Source organism: Coturnix japonica, chromosome 19, assembly GCF_001577835.2.
Source record: "Coturnix japonica isolate 7356 chromosome 19, Coturnix japonica 2.1, whole genome shotgun sequence".
NCBI classification, from domain to species: domain Eukaryota; kingdom Metazoa; phylum Chordata; class Aves; order Galliformes; family Phasianidae; genus Coturnix; species Coturnix japonica.
The window spans coordinates 2784425-2800001 of record NC_029534.1 but is presented as its reverse complement, the minus strand read 5'-3'; the positions used below and the strand labels follow the sequence as shown (position 1 = coordinate 2800001).

General features: G+C 41.6%; 1 protein-coding gene across 1 annotated transcript in view; it reads left to right on the top strand.

Annotated features, from left to right (window-relative positions):
• The first annotated feature begins 4171 nt into the window (after positions 1-4171).
• Positions 4172-15577, top strand: part of MYL10 (myosin light chain 10) — an 82746-nt gene continuing 71340 nt past the window's right edge. Inside the window, exon 1 of the mRNA XM_015881033.2 lies at positions 4172-4247. The gene's annotated coding sequence lies outside the window, so the exon portion shown is untranslated. The remainder of the gene's footprint in view (positions 4248-15577) is intronic.

Below are 15577 nucleotides of genomic sequence, written 5' to 3'. Positions count from 1 at the left end.
ACTTGTGTACCACTCAATGCAGACATTTTCAAATCTACCAATTTGTCTGTATGTAAGTGCTCAATTTTGGTACACACAAAAAAGCAAATGAAGGAATCTTTCCCCTCTGCACTCCAAAATATGTACACACAAATACATCAGAGTATGAGATTAGAATGTACCCGTCTGAAAGTCTATCTTTGAGGTTCTGTCCATTTGCTTTTTATTTTGAGGCTACAAGGGTCAGAAAAAAAGTGTTAAAATGCCCAACACCTATTAATCTACTTCTCTTTAATGTATGCAACTGTGAACTGAACTCTTTTGAAATCAAATCTCTCATACCTGTGAGATCACGTATTCGAAAACCAGCCTCGGTGTGCCCAAAATGTTGGCCCTGCACTACAGATTCTTACACAAATAGTAATATAAAACTTATTTTTGCCCCCAAAATATTTTACTTCAGGGAAATGCATTAGGAAAGAACAAAAGTAAAATTCCTATTTGAGAAAGCACAGCATGTGCAAATTCACTACTATAGGCAGAAAAAGGTTTAAGAACAAAACAAAGTAATTCTGAGATTTGCACACAGATTCTCATAAATTAGCTCAGGAAACTGAAGGTAGAGCCCTGCATGCTATGGAAGGCTGGTATCATAAAATATACTTCTAAAATCCTTTAACGATATTAAAGTCCTGCTTGGAAACATCTATTGTAATACAAATGTTTCTTCTCTTTGCTTGAAAATCAATTGTGGGGCTCTTTTCTTTGTTAGAAATTAGCAAAACTCTGAAAAAATTGAATCAGTTCCTGCCTTGGAAAAGTGAACGAAAGTGCTTAATCCATTGGCATTTGTGCACAAAGTGCATTTGTTGTGCTGCTGAATGTAACACGATCTGAACCAAGAAAGGAGAATGAACGCTTTGCGGCCCCTGATGGATTTCAGATTTATTAGACACTGGAATGTTATTTTTGCCCCCCTTGTCTATAAGAACACGGTGTGTAAGATGATAAAGGGCAGGAATAAAGGGAGCAGACACTGTAGCCCTTAAAATTAAAAGAATCATTTCTAGATTTTGAAAGTGTCAATGAATTAAAAAACAGCCTAAATATAAATGTTGCATTATTCACTTTGCTTTCCTCTTGGAAAGAAAAACATTTTGCAGCCACTTGACAAAGCTACGGACACGTGACTAATATTTCTTTTATTTTCCTATATGAAGGAAAGCATCAACACACAACATAAATGGAATATTTATGCTGTAAGATAATACACACATACCTGTAAATTATGAGTGCAAGACGTAATAGTTCATCTTTAGTTTCATTACTCATGCACTACGGAGCTTTCAAGATTAGGGATGGATTTGTTATGCCACTACATTCCAGTATATGTTTTCCCCTCCTTAACCCTCCCTCTCTTCTCTGGCACACATATTCTAAAGAGTAGGAGCAATTTTCTTTGCACCAACACATACATACTGTATAAGCTATAGAGAACTGGCATCGCTTTCAAAGGACATATTCACAATCCATGACGCTAACCAGGCTGAAAAAAAATTAGCTCAGGGTGCAGGGATGTAATTTCAAATACAGTTTTTGGGAAAGTCTCTTATTTAGGGAAGAGCTCCAAGATGTAACATTAATAAAAAGTTCCTTCACTCCAATATTACAGGATTGTTCTCTCACGCTGCCAGGGTGGGAACCACAGCGGTCTGCTCATAGTAGTGGTAGTTTTGTTTCAGTATCTGTATGTCCCTTTGTGAAATGGAATAGCAAAAGTCTGGAATGAATTGCTTCAATAATTAGAATTCCTATGAAAGTGTAAACAACAAAACTATTCACTGAAAGCAAACTAATGTTTAATATATAAGCAGAGGAATAAACAAGCTCTGTTCTTCTATTTTTGACTCTGTATGTATTCTAAGTGTCTTGAAAGCGATGTAAGTCTGACAGAAACGATGAAACCAAGGAGACAGTTTGGGCTAGTGTTCCAAGCACAGGGACTCCAGACTCCTGAAATGTCTGCTAGGGTCTGCCACTGAGTTATTGTGTAATTTGGGGTGAGTCATTTGAATTCTTCATGCGCTGATTTCACCAGTTTGTGAAATAGGTGTAAACCTCCCCCATTTACTTCAGCCAGCAAAAATATCTATAAAGCATCTAAGATGACATGTTACATTCAGGCGTATTTTTATTCACCAAGAAATTCTCTGCACTAGCTATATTTGTCCACAGATCTTTTTGTCCTGCAAATCTCTGCCCTCAGACACACACATCCACAATCATGTCAGTTCTTCTGAAAGATGAGATGAACTTGCCTCTACTGTGAAATCAAAAGCATCATCCTGCCCCTGCAGAAGAGAAATTATTTTAACCATCAAACATCAAGTCTTTTCAAAGAGACTATATAGGTCCAAATCTTGCTCGTCTTAATCAAGTGAAAGGTCCCAGTAAAAATCAGTAGGATGCTCCAAGCTATTAAGGAAAGCAGAGTCTGGCCTCTTGTAGAGCATTGAGGTAAAACAGACACACTGCTGCAGTTTGCATTGGACAGTTCTCAATTAGAATGTCAAGATTTATAGTGTATTTTATCCGGTTTTCATTCTTCTCTGCTCACTTTAACTTTTGACCTATGGTTATTGGCAGCAGGGGGCTTGTCCCAAAGGGCCATTATTCCCCCTCCAAAGAGGCCTTCTAAGAAGTGCTAGAAAAAGAGAGTGGGAAGCAGGTCTCTTTGTTAACAGAACCCCTCCTCCATCTCCAAAATACTCACATACTCAGTGTGACAGTCAGGGTACAAGAAAACAGGGGTGTTTCTGGATTTTCTTGCAACAAGTGGCTAAGGTCTTGCACTTTTCCTGCCCTGTCCTGTCCTGCCAAGAGTCTGGATGAAAATAAATCATGTAGAAAGAGTCAATGTTAAATGTGACAAAAAAATCTTCACAGAGCTAGGACAAAAGAAAAAGAAGGTTATAAATGCAGGGAATCTATGCTGAGACCTGAGTTAAAGCCACAGGAAGGTGTGGCATCCAAGTTCTCTCCAGAAGGCAGCAGTTCACAGATCTCTCAGCCAACCCAGGATGTATCATCCTCCAAATTAAATGACAGAAGAACAGGAGTAGCAGATAAAATCTTGAATTTGAACAAAACTGAATAGGAATTAATAGATTTTTCCAGGTCACATAACTCTGCCCAATGAATTCCATAGAAAGAAGGAGGTGATAGTTGTCTCAAAAAGAAGCCTAAATGGTGAATGTAGGACTACGCTTGTGATACAAATTAAGAGTAGTACTGTAAATGTGGAAGATGAGAGTATTCCACAGGAAGACCTGTATGATCTCAGACATAAGAGCATTAGGAACAAAATGAGATTTAATAGGATGAGATCTCAGGCTGTGCAGTTTGGGATTGATGACAGCAATGCTCTGCAGCAAGCAAGGTGCTCCTCAACTAGAGATGTCCTTACAGCAGTGAGGTCCTCCAAGGGCCTTCCCGTGGAGGGAGAAGGACAAAAATAACCTAGAAGGCTTTAGGATAGAGCTAGCTTCATTTGCAAAAGGGATTATATAACATCGTTGCCTCTAACAACAGACGACTAGTTTGATGAACCAGAAGGCCCCTTCAGTCCTATTGTTCCTGCTATTCCCAAAGTTAAATTAACACCAACCTTGCCTAGCAACATCATGTTCCTCTGTGTGTGGAGAGGGAGTTTGCCCTGCAGCTCCTGGGATGAGATGTCTCTTCTTAAATGGGAACTGAAAAGCCTCACAATGAAATGAGCAAGCAGGAGAGGTGCCAGCTTAATATATTTTTTAAAAAATTAATGGATTTATTTTCTCTACTTTTGGGGGCAGAAAGATGCTGCAACGTGCAGTAGGACACCAACTGGACATCCACCTCAGGAATGGCTGTCAGCACTACATGGCATCCAGTCCCCTCACAGGGCACCATATACAAATCCCAGAGCCTGGCAGCAATCTCTCCCACCTATATCATACTTCTACATAGATATATATTTGAATATAGGGTATGTGAGGTGAGATGCAACCCCTCTCCCCAATGCACATGGATCTGAGGAGGCCGTGAGGTGAGGCTTGAGGTGCAGCCCTCCTGTGGTGGGAAAACAAAATGGCGCCAGCGGGTGTTACCAGTGTGGGGATGCCCAACGCCTCTGTAGTAGTGCCTTGGTGCTGGACCCCTCCGGATGGGATTTGAAGCATAAATGACTTGAAGGGAAAGCTGACAGAGTCATCTCGGAGCACACAAAGGTGGGTAAGTGAAATAATAGCAATTTAAAGTGTGGGGGAATGCAGACTCTCCCACATCCCACCCCGATGCAGGCAGACGGGATGAGAGGAACAGGCCTGAGCTGCAGCATGATGTAGTTGTGGGCACCTCTGCCTCTGGTTTAGGGTTGGAACTAGATGATCTCTGAGGTGCCTTCCAACCCAAGCAATTTTATGATTCATTCTATGATTCTAAACAAACAACAAAGTGTTCCTTGTCTGGGATAGGTTTGGACTGTGGGACAGGTGGTAGGAACAGAATTGGGATGGGTGGGCTCCATCTTCTCTCACCTCTTGAGAAGCAGTAGCAGCCAGGAGGGGTGTTTTGGAAGGATTCATCTGCCTACCAGGTGTCACATCCACAGAGGGGAGCTCCAGAGGAGGTAGATGTAGACAACTTTGTATGTGTGGAGTTGCTGCTCCAGTGCTGGAAGGGGCCTGGCCCCACCTTTCTGTTGAGATTCTGTTGAGATTGGCTTAGTAATGCAACAACAACTTGCTCACAGGACACAGAGCAGAGCCTACCTTCTCATTCCTCTGTACAGCTATGAGACGGTAATGACCCTCAGCCAGTGGTGTAGCTTTGAACAGATGCCTAGAGGTGAAAGGATTTGTATTCCATTACTAGCCCCTTGAACTAGCCAGGGTCCCCCAGGTTAAATATCTTTGGCAACAGCTTGTTTACATGTCAAACCTGTCAATGAACTGCTGGGGCACTGCTGCCACAAAACTGTGTCAGTGGCAGCCGGTGAGCTTTCTCTATGCACTGAGTTAAAGCCTTCTAAAGGGCCTGTCAGATACAGTCTTCCTCCCATGTCACAAGAGCAAGACTAATTTCAAAGCAATGCTCTTTATTTCTACTTAAAACTGCTAAGGAAAATATCCAGCACTGTCTTTTTTCTTGTCATCTGTTCGACAAGTGTCTCATAAAACAAATTGAGAGGTTTAGATCTCCGAGACAAAAATCAATAAGAGGATAAGTAAAGAATAGGAGGAAGTCAGCAGGCTGAGATTTATTTCACTGGAAATGTTTTTTCAATGGATTTACTAATAAATCTGAAGTGGCTGGTACAGCCGCCTTTGATATGCAGTATCTCCTTTACTTAGATGAAAGTTGCACATGAAAAGGAGCTCTGAATACTGATTTTTACAAGGGTGTAAATCAGGGAAGCCTCACACGAAAATATACCACCAACATCTGCTTCAGGTACAAGTTGAGAGAAGGGATCTGTTTGTGTGCCAGTTTTTCACTGTAATTTTGCCCTTTTTCTTTAATATAGTACAGTAGTTGTGCTCAGGGCCTTGCTGTGCTGAATACTGAATACTGCAGTGCAATAAAATCATCTCTGTCCCAAAGAGTTTACAGAGTTTCAAGGGCAGGAAACTTCACTGAAGTGTTAAATAGGGGATGACCAGCAGTGAAATCACAGGGAATGAAGTGTAGAACGGTAGCATTGAACTGTGTTATCTCTTGAAAATCCTCTCTAGTGAGTATGTCCACTTTAGTGATGGGAAATTGGGAAGATTTTAAAATAAATGCTGATTCAAAACAGACTTACAGATAGATAAAATGAAATAAACTCTTGAAATAGTCCAGGGAAGGTTATAATGGACTGGCTGCCAGTCATCTTCAAGGTTGATTCCACAGCTGGTCTATGTAGTAGGAAGAGGAGACATCAGTGACAATAATGACAGTTGTTACTGAAAGGCACAGACTTTGATATGGATGTGTAGCAGTGGAAAAGACTGCACCTCAGTCCAGAACACCTGTTCTCCCTGCTGTATGTTCCCAAAGATCATGATCTTCCACAAAAGCCCAGTCTATGAGAAGGAAGTTAGACTGAGCTGCTTGTTTAGTAATATTAGTGGTTTACTCCAATTGGCACATATGACAGATGGCTGTGGGTAGGGAGCTTGTTGCTGTGTCTGTGTATATGCATATGTGCTAGGAGGGGTTCCAGAATGGCATGGTTCACTATTCTATTTCAAATTAAACAAACAGTCTTGGATGATTTTACAGTGTCAGATGGGAAATCAGCCAGAAACTAGCAGATATCTTATTGCTTCTTGTTCTTACATTGATTTTGCATTTTGGAAAAGATTTCTTTGCACCAGACATGTATTGGTACATGGTTAAGCTCTGTTGTTCCAGTTCACAAATTTGATGTTAGGAAGAAAAACATCAAAAGTGAGAGTAAATCAAGAGATATGGTCATTTTCATCCCCTTTTATGGATTTTCTCACATCAACTTCAGAAACATGTCACAGCTAACTGTGAAAACTGGCACCTCGTTACCTACTTTATCATTTCTTATGACTTATTAAAGATTATTATTGTTGTTCATCATCCTTTTTAATAGTGCATACCCTGGCTATTACGTTATGTTATTATTAGAGAGTAGAAGCAAACGTGTTTAGGCCACTCAAACAGTATGTATTTAAAAATTGCTATGGCTGTTATGCTGAAGGATGCAACCAGGACTGTGATTTGCACAAGGCTTTGGAAATGGAAAATGTGGAATGAAAGCTGTGTGTGATCGTATGCTAACTGGATGTGTCATAAAGCCATACGCACAGTGGGGCTGAACTGAAGTTGCGTGGCCCACCTCATGTCTATAATTTCCTTCGTTTTTGAGCACTTTGCTTTAAAATCAAAATAACAAAGCATTACCACAGTAGGTTTTAAATGCAGTTATGTGTATGTACATTATACAAGCATACACACGCGTACAAATATTTTACAGTGGAAAGTCAGAAAACCTTTAGAGTAGGCAATGTTTCCCATAATATATGCATTCGTATTTAAATTTTTACAATGGGAATTGGGATAAAGACTTTTCCCTATGTCACAGAATGTTAAGAATAGATTAGAATCATGGAATCATAAAATCATTAACGTTGGAAAAGACCTAAGTGCAGTCATTCCTCTACCACCAATATTGCCCACTAACCCACGTCCCTTATAAGTACCACATCCACATGTTTCTGAAACATCTTCAGGGACTGTGCTATAAAGTTATATTATATATAGGCTTCACCTTGAGTTATTAAGTGTCATAAAGTGAGTGATGTCCATAACTTATACAACCTCCAGCTCTACACCGCACATTCAAAGAGTCCAGTTCCACAAAGCAGGAGAGTAAAAGCTCAGTTTCTTTGAGGAAGATGCAGACAATTATCAAAATTCGTGTTCTGAGTCAGAACTGAAACTAAAATTAGAAAGCAAGCCTTAAGTGCCAAGTTTTGCCCAGCAGACTTTCATGAGGAGGACTGGTCAGACCTTAATTTGATTTCCAAGTCAAGAGTGGGACCCTTCACCTTTCAGCAATGGAACAGTATTTGTATGTATTTTCAAGTACTTAGTAATATCTGCCGAGGGGGAATACTGCATGCTGTGCTCCTCACCTCTCCACATCATCTCCACGTCACAAAACCCTGTCTGGGTTTTCATTCAAAATCTGCTATCCATGGCCTGACCCTGTTTGATCTCTCCCAAGATCAAAGTCTGGAGAAGCTGAAAGACACAATTACATGATTTATCCTCAGGGGAGCACAGTGACTTCTGAAATTTCTTTCTGCCCTGGATTCCACACGCTGTACTCCTGCCCATAAAATGGAAATACTGATTCTGTTCCTGGTCTGGATTGTCTAAATGGATGTGAGAGAATAGCAAATATAATTGCACAGGGACACAAACCATGATGTCGCAAAGAACAGGGGGATATTAACTCTTCCGGTCTTGTAGATTTCCAGGCTGCAGTGTAATCCTACAAAATTAAATAATATGATCAGGATTTCCCCCTTTCCTCTTGACCCGACTTTCAAGCTAAGGCTAAGAATCGCAGCACATTTCTTTTCCCAAAGCAAAACACAATCCTGGATGAAAGTCAGTTTAGTTGAGAGAAAAAAAGTACAACAAAAATAGATCTTTTCCATAAACAAAGCTGCTTTCCATTTTGTTAACGTAAACAGGGAGGTGCATTAAGAGATCATGCCACCCAGGCCTGGAAAAAGAGGCAGGGAAACATATTTCTGAATATTTTTGTGAAGGTGCAAGGATGGCTGAGCCTCAGGCAAACTCAGCAGAAGGATACGGCTTTATAGACAAGGCAGCTTTATAGACTTTGTCACCTGAGACTAGGGAGAACTATACTTTCATAGTTCAGGTCAAATGCAACATCCCCCTTCTCAAATGAAATACCTGTTTATAGTGGGCACCTGTGCACTTTGTATGCTTTCAGTAGCCCTACGTGCTTAGCAAAAAAAAATGTGGGTTTTTACAGCAGTTCCTACAGCTCTGAAAACACAAATTCAGGTCTCTGAGCATAGACTTGGATTTGGATGATAATGGCAAAGAAAAAAAAGCCTTTCAGAAGTGTATGTGCTTGCCTTCGCATACGAAGGCTGGTAGGTACTGGTGTTCAGGATGTTGCTGTACCAGCTCTGCAGTGAATGAAAACACCCTTCCCCCAGGGACTGGAAACAGGGAGATGAAACAACAGAAACCAGAAATGAATTTGGTCCTATTTGTGCACTGGATTTTAAGATGATCGACTGAAATCAAAGTTGGATGGAGCACATTCTGTTAGAGCCCAAATTTATTTTCTATATCGCTTGAATTATTGTTATGGTGGGAAATTCAGCCCTTCCAAATGCAAGACCCACATAATACTTTAGCAACCAAAGTAGTCTTTTTGTTATTGTCTAGAGATGTCTACAGTCTAAATGTCTACAGTCCATGAGCATCTGTAGTTAAATGATGCTTTGCAAAAAATCACACCGGTGAGATGCTGTAGTTTTCTCATACAGTTGATTTGGGATACATTTCAGTCATACGTTTCAGTCATTCGTGGGCTATAGCAAACAGCTCTTCCCAAGGTAAATTCCTTGCAGACAGAAACACCCCCCACCTTTTATATTCCCCTTTGAAGAGTCTCTGTTTCTGTTACTCAAAGCAATCTGCTAATATTAATCTCCCAACTAGATACTGCAGGGCAAATTCTGCCCTTATGCATGCTGCTTTTGATTAAAACTGGTGTATATATGTATGCATATAAAGCTGGTAAAAGCAAAGCTCTTCCAGGGCTTGATACCATATCTGATTCACATCAGAGACAATAAGACAATAAATAATACTCATTGCAAAAATGGCTTCTTCCACTTTGGCTGATATCAGAAAGGAAGAGCTGGCATTTGGTTTCAGTGTTTGGATTCAGTCTAAAGATTTATCCAGAGACTCAAACACTACTTCTTCAAACTGTTTGGAAAACGGTCTTCAGGATCTCAGCAGAACAGGACGATTTCTGCTTTTTCTTGCTTCCTTTTGGGCCATAAGTGCAGCAAGAAGGGCCTTTTGCAGAAGACTTTGACCTTGCAGGAAGTTCAAGTCTACGTGCAAGTGAAAAATAGTTTAGCAAATATTCCATATCTGTCTTTCCTCCCCCCCAAAGTTTAGAGAAGAGGATGTGGTTCAGGATGCCTTGGAGGTGTATTTGGGTTATTATTTTCTCTGGTTTGCTTTTGATAATCTCTAGGTATGCCATCACACCATCATGTATCTTAAAAAATACATGCATGGAAAGAAGTAGTTTAGATTGCTTTATCCTTTCTGATACTTTTTTCTCTTTTACTCCCCTCTTCCTTTTTCCTTCCTCTGTTTCTCTGCAGCTCCCATTAGGAACAAGTCAGTGACTCACAAAGGCACATTTTCACTCATTCACTACATCACAGCCCTACATGCTCAGCCACTGCAGGGTTCCTTGACGCTTGATCTTTGCCACCAGGAGCATCCAATTCTTTGGCCAGTTTTAAGGCCAAAGGGAACTCTACAAACCAGTTGTTCCCTGTTTCCCCCAGGAACAAAACTGTGGCTGCGTTACTGCCCTCTAAAGATGTGTGGATCAGCATTAAAGCACTGACCTGTTCAACGCTTCTAGGACCCTTTGAACTGTGGGTCTTTGAAGCAAAGGCTGTAACAAACTGATGTATAATAAGCTGCTGCCCCATGCCGGGAATGGCAGAGGTATCAGGGACTGGTGGAAGCTTTTGAAGGCACAGAATGCTATTAAAAACTGCGAGAGACTGGAGGAAAAGAGACAGTGAAAAACAAATCTCTTTTCCAAGCAGTGGTACATCTAAGTTTGGCAAGTTAAAACTGGGGTCACTAAACCAGATTTGACAGAATTTTGGGGTGACTGGCTTATGGTTTTGGCTTAGATGCACTTTTGCTGAAATAATAGCTTCTTTTCACTGGGAGAGATGCTTAGTTCAGTTTGGGGCTCTTCTTACCTTTCTGCACCAAGAAGACAGTAGGGAGGGGAGAACCAGTCTGCATAGCAATAATTATTATCAATGGTATTGTGTTTTTTATCTTCAAAGTGCTTTACAGAGACAAACTAATTATTTCTCTGCAACACCCCTGTGAAGAAGATGGTAAGTATCATTATCTCTGTTTTACCAATGGGGAGACTGAGCCAGAGCATTTAAGCGATTAGCCTGGGGCCACAGGGGCAGTTAGTGTCAGGGCTGGGAATGCAGGAGTGTCTCTGCTCCCAGTCAGCACCAGGCAACATATCTCTTTAGGAGGAACAAAAGGGAACCTTTCTCCAGACTTGGAACCTAAAAGAAGCTTTTTTTTTTTTTTTTTTTTTTTTTTTTTTTTTTTTTTGGCAGGGGCTTATAAACTCTTTCTTGAAAATTTAATCATCATTGGAAAAAGTCTGTGGAGTAATGGCAGAGAGAGGGTTGAAAATCAGCATCTCTGCTTTATAGGCAATCCTTGAATTTGAAAAAATGGGGAAATTCCTGGAAGAAGATGGGGGCGATGTGCTCTATTTCAGTGCAAAAAAAAGTGACATATTTGAAATTTCCCATGGAAGGGAAAATAAATTACAATGATTTTTAAATATCAAAATGTTTCGTTGCAGACATTTCAAAATGAAACTGAACCTGAAAGTCTGTGCTCTGAAGTTCCTGGTTCAGACATAGCTTCAGGGCTTTTAAATTCCTGCATGCCTATCGGCTCTCAGTGAGGTTCTCAGGGCTTCCACAGGTATGTTAGTCGTCACCTCCCCTGTGCACAGTGTGGGCTGAGTGCCTCTGCTCTAGGGGGGAAAAAAATCATTTTAAACCACCAATAGTTTGGCTGTTTGGCTTTGCTCTGGAACAGAAAGAGAGCAGTCATACTAGACCAGATGGGAAGCAAAAAGTACACAAAAGCAGGAGGTCACTTTCTGGGCCAAATCTGCAATGGGAACTTTCTCACTAACATAATATTACCAGCTGCATAACTCTTTGACCAGTCTACTGTCACGGAGAAGCTGTCACAAGGCTCCACATCCTGAAGCCTGTACTCCATGATACCTTATGGGGCAGTCTAACTTGGCCAGGATCGGTCAGGATTCCTTCTGTGTCTAAGAAGCCAGTAAGTTTCTTGAATTTCAAGGACACTGTCTCTTTTGAGATGCAAATAATTTTCAGCAGTGAATTCTTATCCAGCTCTGTGAGACATCCACAGCAGTTGAGTTGTTATCCCTGTGCATTAGACCCTGATCTGTTGATTCCATAGACCAGTATGGAGTTCTCTTTCTCTCCTCCATATCCTTTCCCCATAGTGCTGCTGTGCCAGCCCAGCTCAGAGGAGATGTGCTATTAGGTTTCACTCTGGTAATTAGATGCCAAGAGTAGTGTTCTGCAAACATGCTAGAGAGCACACAACAGTTGCTGACAGCCTGTCAATACTTGCAAGGAGCCCTGATGGCTTTTGGCATGAGACACCTCCTAGGCACCCTCCACAGCCAGACTGTCCTTGGTACCCTACTGTGGGGTGAAGCAGGGATGGAGCTGAGCACGTTGCTGGTAAGCCAGTTAGAGCTACCAGTCCTGTCTCATTCAAGGAGAATGCTGGAGTCCTAAGTGACAATCCATCCTGCTTGCCTCCCTGACATTATGATGAGATATGAAGTTTGGACAATGGAGAGGAAACTGCAGAGCTAGCATTTTTTTTTTTTTTTTTCCTATGGGATTTTCTTTTACCTGGATATGACCCTTAGAATACTGAAGCACAATCACCAACCTCAGGTGCTGCCTAAGGATTGGGGCTAGAGAAAAGATCAGATTTCAGGGCAGGAGAACAGGCAAAAGAAAACAAAACCAAACCATCTTTCTTCTTTTGGTTTTGTTTGGAATTTTTGTTTGGAATGAAGAGCTGTTGAAGAACACAACTCTTGTTTTTACAGTTTATACTGCAGTACTGACAGGAGCTAAAATGTATGAAAAAAATTAGAATACTTAACACCAAGTCCAGGAGAGACTCATCACATAGCTCTGGTTCCATTTCATCCTGAAGAACTGAGCCAGATCCTCATGCTCAGAAGCTGCCATGAGGGCTGGATTTGCTAAAGAGTTCTGCAGCCCGCCAGCTTGGCACTTTAGAAAATCTAGGTACTGATTTTGGTGCCTAAATGAGAGCTGAGCTCCTTTGCAAATCTGCTTCTGATTGTGCATGCTGAGCTGTTCTGCAAATTCTGGCTGTCATTGCACTGCATTCTTGTACTTCCTGGTTGTGAGTTGTGCTGGGAGCAAAACTATCAAAGCACCGCAAGGAAACCACTCCTGCTCTAATCAGGAAGCACAAAAAATCTCAGGAGCCAAACTTTTCAGCCTTTTATTACTTTTTGGGTGATGGTTCTATGTCTGAGACTCCCTTATCCTTATAGGGATCAGAGCTGTGCCACGGCAGGTGCTATAAATCCTCTAAAAAGAAACAATCCCAGCACTGATTAGTTTGTAATCAAAATATAAGACAAGGCTGAAAGTGTGCGCAACAGATGGATAGATCTGGCATAAGGAAAACATGGGGTAAGTGTTCTGTTGAATGTCTCCAGCGTAGTCTGCACAGCAGAAAAGAGCAGTCAAGGATAAGCTGAGCTGCTTACCTTACATGACCCCCTAAACCTTTTGAGATTTGCCCACAACAATTAATTATTCTTTTGACTGGCCAAGATGACTCACAGCTGCTCATGCCATCCCAAAGCTCAAGATCTAAGTAAATTTATTGAAATTAGTGGTGGCTCCATTCCAGGAAACTTGCATTTCGTTTTGTCTCAAAGAAGATCCGCACCCTTCCCACCTTCTAGTCTTAGCTATACAGCTTCGATCTCCTAGTGATTAAGACTCAGGAATGGGAGTCATGAGATCTGAGTCCTATTCCTGTTTCTAATGCAGGGTGTTTTTCAGTGAGTCACTTCCTCTCTCTCTTCCTCAATCTCCTTGTCTGTAAAATGGGGTTAAGAACACTGACCCATCCCACTGAAAAGTCGTTAATTCATTAATAACTGCAAGCAGTCAAGTAGCCTTACATTCTGGAGACTTTCTCTGTCTTTAGTTGCTTTCTATCTGGCACTAAACACATGGTTGCATAGTGCAAAGGAAGTTCGGGGTGTCAATTAATGAGACTGTTATGGTTTGTTAGAGTTCTTCTTTCTGCATTGACTTACTTACACCTCCTTAATAATTAATACTTCCAGGAGGGCAGACAAGAGGGATCACTGGGTCAGGTGTCATCCTTCCCATGATGACAGTCATCCATTTCACAAAGACCAGTCTCTGCTTTCCTTTGTTGCCTTGGCATTCGATGAAAACTGCAAACAATCAATGCCAGACCCTAGTGAATTTTGAAAACGGGCATTTCAGACCCAAATACTCAAATAATATTGTTCTTATAGCCATGATCTCAGTTCCTCCTTGGTTGGAAATTAACCTACACCTCTGAGAACAGAGTTCAACCTTTTTCTACCTCCAGCAAGATCTTTCCCAGTGAAAGCTGACACTGTATCAATGTCTAATTCTTTGAATTGGGTTGTCCCATCTTGTGTCTGTGGGCTAGACAGCTCTGAAGCTTGCTTTGCCTAATTGTACACCACAGGTCTTTTGAACAGGAACCCTATTGTTAGTGCTCTGGGAGGGCTGCACCAGAACTGGGACGAGTGTCTGCCCCAACACTCCTGTAGGAAGGTGGAGGAAAATCCCTCGAGGCTCTCGAAAAGCTGAAAACTTTTGTTTTTACAAGGAAGGGGTTGTGCCTATTGCGCAGCTGGGCAGGCCTTCTGGTGTACTTCTCCTTTCCTCTGAAAGATGCCACCCAGTAGCCATGGTTAGCTGGGAGCTTCTGCAGCTGCACCAACTGCCAACTTCAGTGTCCCCTCTTGATGGAGGGGTTGATAGACTGCAAGGACAGGAAGGAGAAACCTGCAGAGTCATCGTCTTGTGCAGCAGCTGAAGCCACAACTGCCTGCAGGAACAGCAGAGTGCAATGGGGGCTCTGACTTCCTGAAGCAGCCTCCTAGAAACTGTGGGGAGAGAATAATCACAGGGAGGAAAGGCAGGCAGAGGAACTGGAACTAGTGGTTTGGGCCTCCCCCCCAGCCCAGAGAAACCACCGTCCTTTTCTTCTGACACTGCCTCCCTCTGCTGAACTGAAGTCCTGAAACAGCAATATCTGCAGCCTGGGGTTTTGGTTTTGAAGCACATAGCAGGAAGAAATGGGAGGCAGCCCTGATGTAATACAACATATGTTTGCTTCTTGATGGAAAAGTGTATAAGCAAAAAGTAAAAAGATATGAAAATGAAACACAACTTTTTCTTTGACCAGAAATTACTGTTTTTACCATCTTACTTCTAGGTTTACTGCATTCTAAAAATTTTCATCTGTGTTTTTTGCGTCTGTTCAGGAACAGAGCTACAGTCACTGCTTCATCAAGCAATAGCAGAGAGCTGTTCAAGAGGCTTCACATGCATGGCTGATTTTTTTAGCTGGTGCAGTGAGACACGTGGATCCATGCTGCAGTAATGTGCATTTGGCACTGCTTTCTCTCACCTGATTACACCATCTTTCCCCTCTAGTGTGACTGGCACAGCTTAGCTTCCTTGCTTGAATTCATGGCTCCCACAAACTGGGCAAGTTTCCAACCCATTATTAATTACCTTATGTCTATGTTCTCGAGATCTACTGCCCCACTCTTTCTTTATCTTTTCTTCTTTATCGTATGTTATTTGGAAGACAAACTTGTCATGTGAAGGATCATGCCTGCCTTACATTTCTTCATTCCATAGCACATAAGAAACATTAATATAAGAGCAATATTGTAATCAATCACAGTGCCGCAGTAACACAGGAGTTAATGTTCCTTAAGATCCTATGTCAGTTTATTGAATTACAAGCAAACATATTTGGTACATGAACTAAAGGACTCATGTGATTACCAAGACTCTAAGCCAGATCTCGGGTTCACATTTCTCTAACACTGCTAGAC